Below are 14,957 nucleotides of genomic sequence, written 5' to 3' on the forward strand. Positions count from 1 at the left end.
TGCAGGACGCACTACATTTTCTTTCAACATCTTTCAGTGCAAATTGGGTGCTCTAGGGTGGAGTTCCAATTTCGCTACACCACTGCATTCCCTCCCATCCGGGCAGCAGCCCAACCCTGGGGAGGGATGCACAAAACTCTCCAGCTCAAAAACAGAATATTCCAGAGAAGAACAAAATCTTCTCCTTTGTATGTTGTTTCTGAATGTATATCTGGAATAGTTTGTGAAGTTCTGAGTTGCTGTATTTAAGAAGACTTTAAATGATGGCAAAAGCTGTGATGACGTAGTAGTTAGAATGCAGGATTGCAGAGTAACTGCTCACTGCCAGAAATTCAATCCTGACCAGTTTAAAGTTGATTCAGTTTTCCTTCTTTCTGAAGTTGGCAAAATTGGGGGCTGCTAATGTTGTAAGCATCTCAGAGAGTGGTGTAAAGCACGGTGGAATGGTATATAAATCTAAGTACTATTGCTATTGCTATAGTGTAGACTGTTTCTCCTTATTTATGCTTTCTGGACGTTGGAAAGCAAAAGGAGAATTCTCTCCCATTTCTATAGAAGTCTTCATTATTGGGCTTCAGAATGGAAGAAAATGGCCCCTTCTATATTGCTGAAGCATTGGCTGCTGGTGATAAATGCTTGGTGATAAATACACAAGCACAGTACAAAAAGATAAAGGGAACACAATATAACTCCAAGTAAATCAAACGTCTGTGTAATCAAACTGTCCACTTGGGAAGCAACACTGATTGACAATCAATTTCACATGCTGTTGTGCACATTCAACTTTGTACAGAACAAAGTATTCAATGAGAATATTTCATTCATTCAGATCTAGGATGTGTTATTTGAGTGTTCCCTTTATTTTTTTTTTGAGCAATACGCACACACACACACAATAAGTTTATTAGTGAGGAGTATGCATAAGCACACTATTGTGCCTACCATCCCTGCCTTATTGTCCTATTTGCTTGTACCTACTTTACTTATGTTTGTGTTTATATCAATACCTGCTATTACTTACACGTTTTGATAAACAAACACATAAATTTAAAAAATAAAATAAATCTGCCAACCTTCTGGGAATATTTCTTTAATCCCATCCATCCCCTTTCTCTGTTCTTTTCACCTTGTACTTTCCTCACTTTATGTAATCCTTTTTCCCAGTTCGTCATCCATTCCCTTCATTTCTAGAGGGATAAAAATAAAAATGTTGGAGATCCTGGTCCTTTCTTGCCCATCTTCTTCACTACTCCCCTCAATGAGATTAAAAGACAGATAGACAGAAAGAGAATGAGAAAGAGGGAATGCCTCATTTACAACGGAGGAATGAGGGAAGAATGACATTTTCCTGGTTGCAAATGATTGGAAAATTTACACTAGTTGGGATATTATTCTGTTTTAATTACAAAACTCTATTTACCCACTAATAGTTTACTTTGCTGGTGTATCTGACCTCTTAATAAGCCAGAGAAAACACAGATTAGAGGTCAGAAGCAATTTTGTCACACATTCACAATAAAGTTCACCATACTCCTGGAGAAAATCCAGTAATTATTGTACTCACACATCAAATCAATCTGCAAGACCTGAATTCATTTTTTTAATTGATTTTTAACAATTTTAAGATACCCACAACATAAAACAAGTGTAATGTGAAAAGTGCACACCACCCGACAAGCATACATACCCTACCACCAAATTGGGGGTGTCCCTTGTATAAACCATTTTAACCCCAGAGCAATATATCTATTTACATATTATAGAGTGATTCCAATTTTGAGCATTTTATTTATGTGAATGGTCTCCTGTTTGTAGCCGGATGTTTACCCTGGAAACTGCTGGGCATTCTCAGGATCTGAAGGCCAAGTCGTAATTAAGCTGCCTGAAAAAGTCCGACTCACAGCCGTTACAGCTCAGCACATCTCTAAAGCAATAGCTTTTTCGGAAGGAATCACAAGCGCCTTAAAAGATTTCTTGGTTTATGTGAGTACAATACTGTTTTAACTTATTGTATATCTTACCTCTAAGGTTCATTAAAAGAACTCCAATTTAGGAAGCACCAAGGCTACTATGCCCTTGATATTGAGCTGAAATAGGATATGGAGCCATTCTGGTATCGAGGTTAAGATGAAGGATTAGAAATCAGTGCTCCGAGTTCTATTTCTCCCTTTAGTATAAAAGCCAGCAGAGTTTAGGCCAGTCATTCCCTCTCAGACCAATTCATCTCTCAAAGTTCTTGGGGAAAAATGGGAGGTGGGAGCATTATGAACATATAGCAATGACCTGCCAAAATGTTTACTGCCACACTGTGGGCATGGTTTATTTTGTGGGTGTGGCTTGCCTGCCATGTGACCAGGTGGGAGTAGCTTGACAATCATGTGACCAGGGTGGCTTAAAGGTCACCGGGGTGGCTTAAAGGTCATGTGACTGGGTGGTAGTGGCTTGATGACTCTTTTTCAGTTGATTAAGTCACATTATTTTGAATAGCCACAAAAAGGACAAATGATAGACAGCATTATTTGTTGAGGAGCACAGTAACATTTTAAGGTTTTGTACTGAACCTATAAGGTTCAGTATGATAACAGATTAGGCAAGTAGCTCAATTTTCTTTAATTGCTATAAAAGTTAAGATCTAGATAATGATTAAAATGATTAAAGTGTTTATGGGTAAAACATACTATTTAATTATTTCCTATTTTAAAAGCAATTAAGGATCATACTAAGGTACTAGAGAAGGAAGGACATTAAAAAAAATTATTAAGTATTCTATAAATAGTGCATGAACTTACAACTCCCACTGTGTCCCCCTCCCATGGGGGCCGCAGCCCATTATTGTGTACAGATCTTAAATTGTAACAAATAAAAGTAAGATACAAATTTAAGAAAAATATTAATTAATACCTTAATTTGGGATATGTAAGCTATTGCTCCCTTCAAAAAGCTCCTTTTGAAGGGATTGGTACATAATACACTGCCAAGTTCTCTGGACTGGCAACCTATCAGTAGAGGCTGGATAAACTAGCAATATTTGGAGTAATGAGCTAAATGGCCATTCCCCCTGTAGAATTCTAAGACCAGCAATTATGTACTTCCATAAGGTTCCATAATCTGGGACATTTCCTGCCTTCACTACAACCCCTGTAGAGGATAGTGATTTGGAATACAATATGTGGGAGGAGGAGGATGAAATGGACAAAACCTTTGCCTGCTACTTCCAGGGAAAGTCAGAGTCCAGATCAGTACACCAGAGTTGCTGAAAAATGAGAGGCCAGGCGAAATATCGCCTGGACGAAAATTGCCGATGGCGGGAACCAACTCGGCTCCCCCATCAGCTGAGGGGCGTTCCCCGCGATAGCGCGGGAACGCCCCTGAGCAATCAGCGGCCGCTCGGGCATTCTGGGAAAGCCGAGGGGCGGGGCATGTGCCCTTTATCAGGGCTTGCTTGCCCCCCCCCTGGCTTCCCTTGCCGACGAGCTCGCCGCAAAGCGGACCAGCGAGGCTTTTCTTCTCGAGGCAGCTAGGAAGAAGCCGAAGACGGTGCCTTTTCGGAGCCCCTGGGATTGCTAACGATCGCCAGGGGCAGCTCAGGTTTTGCTTTGCTGGGGGAGAGGGGGAAGGTGGCCGGACGGTTTGCGGGGGCCGACGGCTCCCCCCCCGCTGTGTAAGTGGCGGCGGGGCGCGCAGGGACTTCGCCGGCTTGGATCCTGGTGTCTGACGGCCCGGCTGACGACGGTCTCGGAGCTTTCCGGTGCCGGGCGGCCAGGATGAGCGCTGGGGAGGGAGCGGCAGCAGCAGGGAGGCTTCTCCCACGCGGTTTGTCAAGTTCGGAGGTTTTCGGGCGGGCCGCACACAGGGCGACGCCGGGGTGTGTGCCTCATGGCGAGCCTCTCGCAGACACACCGTCCCCGGCGTGGCACGTCGCGCCTGGCTTTGCTTTTGTGTGTGGGGGGGCAAGGCCTGAATCGAGCATGCCGCCCCCTCCCCCCTCCCTTCACTTGATGCGTCTCAATTGGACGCTGTTCCGCGCGAGTGGTGGGTGGCTTCCAGTTCATTCCGGTTCAGTGGACCGGTAGTGGCCATGGTGTTGATGGAAGAGGCCCTTGTGGTCTTTACAACACGCGTATGGTTAAGGCTCTGCCACTTACTTCGTGGCATCTAACCAGTGTCCATCATTGTTATCAGCAATGCTGTTATCTTTATCCTATCTTTATCCACACCCAAAAGAAAAAAGAATCATCTAAAACAAACATTCTTTGTTTATATTACATTACATTTGATGTATTGCCCATCTCATTGGGGCAACTCTGGGCAAGTCATGATTTCTCTTCAGTCTATTTACTTCATCAGGGAGATTATTTGATGAGGTATGGAATAAACTATCATTTGTTTGGTGCTATTTTAGATGGTCAGTCATAACAAGTAGGCCATAAATTTATTATTGCTAAAAATGAATGTTAAAATGATTTAATTTGTTTAAACTGTATACTTGAAGGGGTTTAGCATAAATTGATTGGTAAAAAGATTTATTTATTATGTCAGTATAGTGAAACTGATTGAACTTGAATTGAATTATTAAAATGAATTAATGGATTTAAGTCAAGAGACTTGAATTGATCGAACTTAAAATGAATGAATTCAAATGATCTAATTTAATTTAAGCTAGTATACTTGAATAAATTGATCCTAAGAGGAATGAATTAAATGAGCTAAGTTATTGAAACGATTGTATGCGAACTGGTTGAACATAAAGTGATTTGGAAAATGATTTAGGTTATTAAGTCAGTATATGGGAATGGATTGTGCTTAATGAATTATCAGAATGGTTTAATTTATTAAGTTACTATATTTGAATTGAGTGAGCTTAATATGAATTAATTTGAAATTAAACTGATTTACTGGGGGTCACAACACATGGGTTGTGATATTACAGCGGGGGGGCAAACTCCCCCCCCCTCTGCCCGCCCCACCAATTCCACAGGGCAAAGGGAGCATCCCCTTAAGGCAATTTTTAGCGTACACAAATTTGGAGAAATAAGGCTCCTGCACGCCAGTTAAATATTGGGGTAGGCCAAACAAGCCACTAGGTTATGAGCATTGGTTAGAACGAGACATATAATTGAACCATAATGTGGTGGACATAGAAATGGTATGGGGATTAAAAATTTCATATTTGAAATGCTTTTCAGCAGCCTGGTCTCACTACCATTTGATAACAGTTCTTTCATACCCAGTGGATGATGGCGCCCTCCTAGGGCATTCTCTCACAAGAGAGACATTAACAATCAGGGATAGTAGCCACGAAACCAGGTTAGGTGGTGTTTGAGCAACTGGATCTATGGAAAGACTGCTTTGTCAGGAGAATGTCTTGTAGTGATCAAAAGACTGTAACATTACTATAGACCTTGCCCCCCCCCCCTTTTGTCATCATAGCTTCAGGGGACTTAGCTGGCTTCTGACAGCAACTTGGCAGTTAAAACCTTGGCTTCTGCTCATAAGCGGGTTTAGAAGAAACATTACAACAAATGATGAGGGTTTTCTGCTACTTGGGAGGCTGTTAACCTTTATTACACTTTTATCAAACATTATAAATCTCTGCACTTCATTTGGAACAGCGCTGCTGAATATAAAGGATTGGTTTCTTCCTATGTAAGGATCTCCTACCGAGAGCACTGTGCAGAAATATATCTTGTCCTTTCTTTGAAGCACTGTGGAACAGGGACCTAAGAAGCTGTTTGGCAGACAGGTCTGGCATATGTTTCTTTACCACATTGAAAATAGCAATTAGGTTATTGGGCGGTAAGTAAACATAGCCTCATGCTGCTCCCTTACCCTCATTTTAAAATAAATAAATAAATAATTGCTCTCACGCTTTAAGAAGGGTGACAGTGTTAATATAAACTGTTATGGCAGGTGAAACATAGTGAGCTATGTTCTACACCTTACATAGAAAAATTTGTTTATTAAAGCTTTTGTTGAGAATATATGCACGTTATCAGGCCGGAGGTTTACTTTTGTATGTTTTCCTCTTCACTTTCAAGTTGGCTTAATGGCAATCCTCCTGGTCAAATATGCCCTGAGGAATTATCTTTGTTAATTTTATGGCCATACTTAACTAGTGATGTACTGCACTAAAGGAATACTTGGTAACAGGGTTTTATGTGCTTGCTCCTGGGTATTTTATTATTGTTATTATTATTATTATTATTATTATTATTATTATTATTATTATTATTATTATTATCATGATGTGCCGGATCCTGGAGCAGTTGCGCATGGAAGTCATTATGTCTCCCTGAATGGTGCTACTAATATTCTGAATTTTGCCACATTTTCAAATGTGAAGTTATTGTACTGTAGGCTACAACAGTACGGGTGCAGTTGGTAGCAAGCCCCCCTTTTCTGTACAAGCAAAACTGAAATATACTATTAATACCATAACTACAGCCTGCAGATCCCCATGTCATTACCATGCTGAAGGTTGGAAATCTCCCAAATTCTGGCTAATCCTCTCATGAGTAAGACAATGAGGAACCGGATTGTGGGGGCAATAGCCTGGCTCTGTTTAAAAGTGCTATTGCTAACATGTGGTAAGCCGCCATGAGTCTAAGGAGAAGGGCGGCATAAAAATCAAATAAATAAATAAATAAATTAGCCCCTTTAGTTTTGTTTTTGTTTTTTGTTTCCATAAGAAATGGTATAGTCACTTACCGGAATGGGGGGCTTGCAAGAACGCTAAGCATTGAGGTCATCTGAATCAAACTCACGCTTGAGTTGATTTTAAGCTTAATATAAGTATTAAGCATTATATTAATTGTTTTTAATGAATAATTTAGAAAATGTTATTATCATGAACAATATTGAAGTCGTGGTGCCCGGATGGTACCATTAATATTATGGGTATATTGATTAAGTCATGTTGGTAAAGCTAATCCATGCGCTAACGGTAAAGAAAGCATTGGCATGGGCCTTTGCTTATCTTCATAAATTTCTTGCAATTATTTTACTCCCTGGGTTAGCAAGCAAGGCCACGGAACATATTGGCTAATCCCCCTGGCATTTTAATGCTGGAGGAAGAGTATTATGATTTCCTGAGAGGAATACAGGAACATGGGACTGCGACTATGGTGTACAGCTGGCCCATCATTGGAGTGAAGCGAGCCAGCAACAGGAGGCCCAGTCTGTTAACAGGGAGTATGTGTGCATGGGCAGGCGGTTAGCAGCCACATGGCATAGGCTGGGGCGCAGGGTACGCAGAATTGGGGGACGGCGCCATCGCTCAAGCAAAGGAATGCAGGTTGGACCACATGGTTACATGTAGGGGCAACAGGGGGCTTAGCTCTCCTAACAAAAGACCTCGGTGTCAAACAAAAGACCTAACAAAAGACCTCGGTGTCAAACTATTTGAGGATAGGAGGAATGACCAAGAGATGGTCCAAGGAAAGGACTCAGATTGGGGAGAAATTAGTAAGCCGCTATACATTGCCCAGTTTCAGGGGCAATGGGCATTGGATGAGACCCAGATCCTCACCCAACGAGGCGAGGCTGTTTCACACGACAGCCATAAAAATGGCCTTTGGGACATGGTGGGTCTGCAAGGTGCTGTCATGATCTCATAGTAGTGGATCATGCAAGGTTCCCTGGGCCAGCAAACTGATGTTAAATAGCGGCTGCGGCAGCCGCGTTGGTTACGCACAGTGGCTGACCAGTAACGCAGATGGTGGATTGATCACTGGCCGGGTATATCAAACAAGGATATATGCTGAGGTATGATGGACTCAGTACAAGTAAAGCGATGAAGCCAGGGAAGCGTGCCTTTTTTATCATAAGACGGGCCTCCACTGAATAAATAACAGTTAGGGGCCATTACAGGAGGATCGGCAAGATATCGGGTGGTATTCCCTCAACAATACTGAATGCAGGTTTCAACAAGTTCTCAGCAAAGTAATGAATCCGGTGGCAGATGGAAGTCAGTGGCTTTCATGAAGTAGATTCAGAGCACCTGAATACAAGCGCTTTTGGGATCGGGTGGCTAACACTGTCTTTGTATCCTTATCATTTCTCTAGGTCCTGGCCCTGCTCCACTTTGTTACGTGCGAAGTGCGAAGGAGCTGCCCTTCCGTTGCCCACAGTAGTGAACTGCAGCCACAGCGTGGCTTGGTGGCTGAATTTATTTATTTATTTATTTATTTTTTCGATTTTTATGCCGCCCTTCTCCTTAGACTCAGGGCGGCTTACAACATGTTAGCAATAGCACTTTTTTTTTAACAGAGCTAGGCTATTGCCCCCACAATCCGGGTCCTCATTTTACCCACCTCGGAAGGATGGAAGGCTGAGTCAACCTTGAGCCGGTGATGAGATTTGAACCGCTGACCTTCAGATCTACAAGTCAGCTTCAGTGGCCTGCAGTCTACCTGCTGCGCCACCCCGGCAACATTATCTTCAGGAATGTGGAGGTTGCTGAGTCGCTGGGGCTTCAGCGGAAAGGCTTGAGCTCGGAGGTCTTCGTTTGAGACGGACCTCTTCCGTTGTGAAAAATCGGGAGCAGTGAGGGCCGGACCCAGATTGTTGGTGTTGCACACGGGTGGCAACGACCTGATGATGGTGAAGGACTTGGCTCAGTGGCGTCAAGTCATGGCAGTCCCCCGGGGCTTCCAGAGCGTGTGGAACAGTTTGTTGGTGTTGCACATGGGTGGCAACGACCTGGTGATGGTGAAGGACTTGGCTCAGTGGCATCAAGTCATGGCAGTCCCCCAGGGCTCGCAGAGCAGATGGAACAGATTGCTGGTGTTGCACACGGGTGGCAACGACCTGGTGGTGGTGAAGGACTTGGCTCAGTGGCGTCAAGTCATGGCAGTCCCCCGGGGCTTGCAGAGCACATGGAACAGATTGCTGGTGTTGTACACGGGTGGCAACGACCTGGTGGTGGTGAAGGACTTGGCCCAGTGGCGTCAAGTCGTGGCAGTCCCCCAGGGCTTGCAGAGCACATGGAACAGATTGCTGGTGTTGCACATGGGTGGCAACGACCTGGTGGTGGTGAAGGACTTGGCCCAGTGGCGTCAAGTCATGGCAGTCCCCCGGGGCTTGCAGAGCATATGGAAAAGATTGTTGGTCTTGCACACGGGTGGCAACGACCTGGTGTCAGTGATGGACTTGGCACAGTGATGTCATGTCATGGTGAACCACCGGTCGTACGGGGCCTACGGCCGTGGTGTGTGGTTCTGGTGTGTGGTTCTGATACCCCCACATGGAGGGGATGCGGAGTCGCCGTCACACCAACAGCTGTTGACGGGACCAGGTTATGGGTTAACATGGCAGGGGGAGGCAAAGTGATCTGACACATGGGCATGTGTTTTTAAACCCCCCCCCCCCTAGCTTTCACTGGGTCAATTTAGGAAGATGTCAGGAGTGGCAATTTTTACACAGACCTGCAGTGGTGCCTGCGTGAGCTGGGGCAGGCTTAGGCGGGGAGCAGGGGGCCAAGATAGAGATCTGACCCCCTGCTGTGGCAGAAACGGGGCGGAAAGGGTATCAGTAGCAACTGTGTGTTCTTCTTTGGGCATCTTTTGTAAGATGATTGGCAGCCCCATTGCACAACTCAAGCTTCCTCCACGGACAGAGAGGTGTGAAGGGGGTGCCCTTGGGGTTCACCTACGTCATTTCCGGTTCCGGGTCATGCAAGGTGAGCCCTCCCACATGCTGGGCGTGGCTTTCGGGTCGGGAGTAGGCGGGACATGCCTCCCCCTGACCAGGCTTGGAGTAACGCCCATTTAAGTTGCCCAAGTATGTTGTGTTCAGGAAACTCCGCCCCATTTAGTGACCCCTGCAGGTCTTTCTGTTAATATTTAATAAAGTGACCCATTTTACCCAGCTTGGTGTCCGAGTGTTCATTTCCCGTCCAAGGCAAATGAGAGGCCAGGCGAAATATCGCCTGGACGAAAATTGCCGATGGCGGGAACCAACTCGGCTCCCCCATCAGCTGAGGGGCGTTCCCCGCGATAGCGCGGGAACGCCACTGAGCAAGCAGCGGCCGCTCGGGCATTCTGGGAAAGCCGAGGGGCGGGGCATGTGCCTTTTATCAGGGCTTGCTTGCCCCCCCACCTGGCTTCCCTTGCCGACGAGCTCACCGCAAAGCGGACACCCACCCACCCTCCGCTCAATCCAGGATGTTTTTATAGGTCGCCTGGTTTGGGGCCGAGTAGGAATTTTTGCAGTCTTAAGGGCATTTGCTACAGATTGTTTTTCGCCTACTCCATCCTGGACGGGGGTAAGGATTTGTGGTTATGGGGTGCATCTGTATGTAAATAGGTTCTGATTCAGCAATTGGATGTTTATATTCTTGGTCACTATATGGCAGAAACGGGGCGGAAAGGGTATCAGTAGCAACTGTGTGTTCTCCTTTGGGCATCTTTTGTAAGATGATTGGCACCCCCATTGCACAACTCAAGCTTCCTCCACGGACAGAGAGGTGTGAAGGGGGTGCCCTTGGGGTTCACCTACGTCATTTCCGGTTCCGGGTCATGCAAGGTGAGCCCTCCCACATGCTGGGCGTGGCTTTCGGGTCAGGAGTAGGCGGGACATGCCTCCCCCTGACCAGGCTTGGAGTAACGCCCATTTAAGTTGCCCAAGTATGTTGTGTTCAGGAAACTCCGCCCCATTTAGTGACCCCTGCAGGTCTTTCTGTTAATATTTAATAAAGTGACCCATTTTACCCAGCTTGGTGTCCGAGTGTTCATTTCCCGTCCAAGGCAATTAGCAGCATAGCTTTTTGACATAAGCCCTAACATAGGCATCTTAACATTCCTCTATCTTCTCTTCTACTCTTTCTTAGATATATTTTACTATGAGTATATTCTCTATATAACCTACACCATTTATTTTACTATGTGTATACCCACTAAAACCCTCATTTTGTAGTGGAAAAATTCAATCAATCAATCAATCAATCAAATAAACATGTTAAAATCAATCTGGCAATAACCAGGGTGAATAATCACACCACTCTCCCTAGCTCTCTGCCCATTTCATATAAAATAACTCCGCTCACTATTAAAAGATTGCCTGCTTGTCAAGACTCATAATTCCCCCCTGTTTTTTTTTGGTTTCTGCATTGACCTGACTTTGTTGGCCAAGAACTGCTTCCAGGTTGTCCTTCAGGGCTGCTGCAGCATTCAACTCTTCTACACTGATTCCCTCCTTTTAATTTTAGGGGCTAAATGATGAAACAAAAGAGGAGATCCTGCTGGGAACATTCAAGTATGATACTGAGAAGGAATTAATTCAGACATTCCAACAGAAGGTAAACTAGAAATGGGAGAAGTGGGGTAGAGGTAAAACTAAAGTAGGATAGAGTAAAACCGAAGGGGCTGTGTCAGAGGGAGTTGTCTTGAAAGAATCTCTCCAATTTCTGCCCGATCTACTAAAAATCAGACAACTTTTAATTCAGTACTTTAAGAAGTAGATTAGGCCAGAGCTGGAAAACCAGAGCTCCTCCTGAGGAAATATAGTTTAGATAATCTGTGGCACTATACAGATAGTCCCCGACTTACAACAGTTCACTTAATGGCTGTTCAAAGTTTCAGTAGCATTGAAGAAAGTGATTTATGACCATTTTTTCACACGTGTAACCATTGCAGCACCCCTATTTGTACACTTGACACCTGACTCACATTTTTGACAGCTGCAGTGTCTCGGGGTCCATGTGATTAACATTTGCAACCTTCTGACAAGCAAAGTCAAGGGGAAACCAGATTCACTTAACAATTTGTTAAGTAACAATGTATTTCTAATTAAACAAATGTGGCAAGAAAAGTCATAAAATGGGGCAAAACTCACTTAGCAAAGTTCTCACTCAGCAACATATATTTTGAGCTCAATTGGGGTCATATGTTGAGGAATATATATATTGATGGGAGGTAATGGGACATAGCAAAACAAAAAACAAAAAAACCTCACCACAAATCTTCTTTCTAATGAATAACAATCCCAAAGCAGTTATATCAGCATTTGGGAAATAGGTCTACAGATTTATTTTATTTATTTATTTGATTTTTATGACGCCCTTCTCCTTATACTCAGGGCAGCTTACAACATGTTAGCAATAGCACTGTTTAACAGAGCCAGCATATTGCCCCCATAATCCAGGTCCTCATTTTACCCACCTTGGAAGGATGGAAGCCTGAGTCAACCTTTAGCCAGTGATGAGATTTGAACCACTGACCTACAGATCTACAATCAGCTTCAGTGGCCTGCAGTACAGCATTCTACCTGCTGCGCCACCCCGGCTCTTGTATATAGATATACAGTATAGGCTTTGCACTCTTCTATTAAACCGATAGAGCCATTCAAGAGGATGACTTCATCTCGATGGCTTTTTATTATGATTGTTCTTTTCCCTCATCTACATTTCAGAATGAACAAGAGAAGGCGTTCCAGTATGTAAAGATCAAAGTGGAGAGCAACTGCGGAAATGCAGAGTACACGTGCATTTATCGAATCAGGGTGCATTGAAGGATGGCCAATATAAACCATTTGGGCAAGAAAGTGGATGAAATCTCCCAAGATAAATAAAGAAAAACGGGAATATGAACATTTATACTGAGCAAGTGTAAAAAGCACCTAGAACTTGCTCCAGATTTTCCCACCAGGGGAAAATGGGAAATAAAACATGAGGATATACTAATGATGTTGAGTTATTTGACTAACAGGTTTCAGTTTGATTTCAATTGAAAATTCAGTTAGAATTGTTGTTAAAGTAGTAGTTGTTAAACTAATGCAGTTGTTAAACTAATGTGGATTTCAGTTGAAAATTCAGTTAGAATTGTTGTTAAAGTAATGTAGTTGTTAAAGTAATGTAGTTGTTAAAGTAATGTGTAGTTGTTAAACTAATGTGAGTAGCATGAGTAGATTCTGTCCAATCTCTCAAAAAGATGAGGTGACTGGATCTCCCAATAAAATATTTCAGTTCAGATTATAGCATAGAGGCAAATGTACAGAGATATTAAAAGTTCAAATAAATGAGTCATATTTCCAACAAAAATTACCTTAATGTGGAAGACTAATAATACACACAATAAGTATCACTGTATAAAGAAATGGGGTAGATATCCATGTAGTTATAAAATTATGTCTTAATGAATCACTCTGTTGACTGAAAAATAATATGTATCAAGAAAAGCAGTGTCATGAAATGTTAAGGAGCTTTCAACTAAGGCTCACCCTCCATAGATTTGTACACATTGAACAACCTTTCAGCTTTAAATTTACAGGTAAGTCGAAAAACATTTCAATAACAAAAATATACTTTCCACTCAGTTGATGAGCCTGGTGTAGTGTTGGCTATCTTGTTTAACATGTTCCAAGCCATGCAATCCTTCTATGGGTCAATAAATCCTTTTTAGGAAGAAAATTATTTGAAAAGATAAATATAAGGCCAATGATTCCAACAGGCAAATTAGTTGTTAAAGAAAGTTAGCTTACCAGAACCAGAATAATTTGTCTGCTTTCACCTTAATTCCACATATCTTTTTTCTTTAGGGAAAATAAATCAGAAAAGGTTAGCATTGTGGCTATATGTGTCATACTCATGTGGTGGGCATTGCCCAACCAGATTGCTGGGTTCCATAATGTGATAGGATAAAGGTGAAGCCAATAGTCCAAGACTTAAAACTGTCCAGTTCATTCCTATTTATTCCAGGCTGCACATATATTATAATACCTTCCCGTGCATAACTCCCTAGATAAAATGAGATCTTTCAAAAGTCATAGATACATACATATTTCTTGTGTGAATGGAAGACATGAAAAGCGCCTGGGAAGATGAGCAAATTATCAACAAATGAATTATATGGGCTCCTCAGTTTGGGCTCAAGACAATGGAGAATATGTTGGCAGATGATTGGACGCCCCCAATCGCATGCTGATTATCATTGGCTCTTTGCATTTTCTCCCACTCTCTGGAAATCAACCCAAAATTTGTCATTGGCTCCCAAGGAACAAAATGAAAACAATTTAAACAGGGGGGGGGGGGGAGAGACGGGAAGACTCTCTAACAATGGATTAGTTCCAGAATTAACTTATCTTCCCAGGTGCTTTTCTTGTCTTCTTGCTGTCTTCTGCAAAATTATTCTATAGCGCTAGAAGCTCTCCCATCATCCACATCCGTTAGGCCTTTCATTTTAAGTTTCCAATTTTGACAGGCTTGCACTTCTGGCCTTCTAAATTCCTTGAGAAAATCATTTTAGCTCGACTTCCTTTACTTAGCCCTTTAAAAGAATCTTTCACACTCTCACTGGTACAAAGAAAAGGGTAATGAAACATCTGCAAGAAAGCAGAAAGTTCAGAGAATCCAAGGGCCCCTCAGAGCTGACTTCACGCTTCGGATGGGGACAGCTCAGGTATCCTGATATCATAATTAATACAGCCCAATAAGTGCAACACATAATTTTATATGTTTTGTGCCTATATTATAAATAATTACTTTATTAGGAATCACTAATATTAATATTAGGAATACTAATCATTAAGGGGCATGCATAAGCGCACCAGTGTGCCTACCGTCCCTGTCCCTAATGGTCCCTTTTATTCATATCCATTTCATGTATTCATAATTATGTTTTTATATCTGTTATCTAATACAGAGGTCTCCAACCTTGGCAACTTTAAGCCTGGAAGACTTCAACTCCCAGAATTGCCCAGCCAGCAAAGCAAAGCAAAATTGCCCAGCCAGCAAAGCAACCTGGGCTGGGAAATTCTAGGAGTTGAAGTCCGCCAGGCTTAAAGTTATGAAGGTTGGAGACCCCTGATCTAATGCATTCTTGATGAAATAAAAAATAAATTAATTAATAACTGTTGCATATAGAAAAGGCATTCAAGGTAATCCTTTTTCGTAATCCTTTTGTAAGACCCGGATATTTATATAATTATTACTATCCAAATAATTATCTTCAAAAGCAATAAGC

The 14,957-nt window shown here is 42.8% G+C and overlaps 2 pseudogenes; both read left to right on the top strand.

Moving 5' to 3' along the window:
• Nucleotides 1-12,567, top strand: part of LOC139159558 (sperm-associated antigen 4 protein-like) — a 154,162-nt pseudogene extending 141,595 nt beyond the window's left edge.
• LOC139163292 (U6atac minor spliceosomal RNA) lies at nt 4,087-4,171 on the top strand (annotated as a pseudogene).
• Nucleotides 12,568-14,957: the final 2,390 nt, after the last annotated feature.

The sequence above is a fragment of the Erythrolamprus reginae genome, chromosome 2 (assembly GCF_031021105.1).
Source record: "Erythrolamprus reginae isolate rEryReg1 chromosome 2, rEryReg1.hap1, whole genome shotgun sequence".
In the NCBI taxonomy this organism is placed as follows: domain Eukaryota; kingdom Metazoa; phylum Chordata; class Lepidosauria; order Squamata; family Dipsadidae; genus Erythrolamprus; species Erythrolamprus reginae.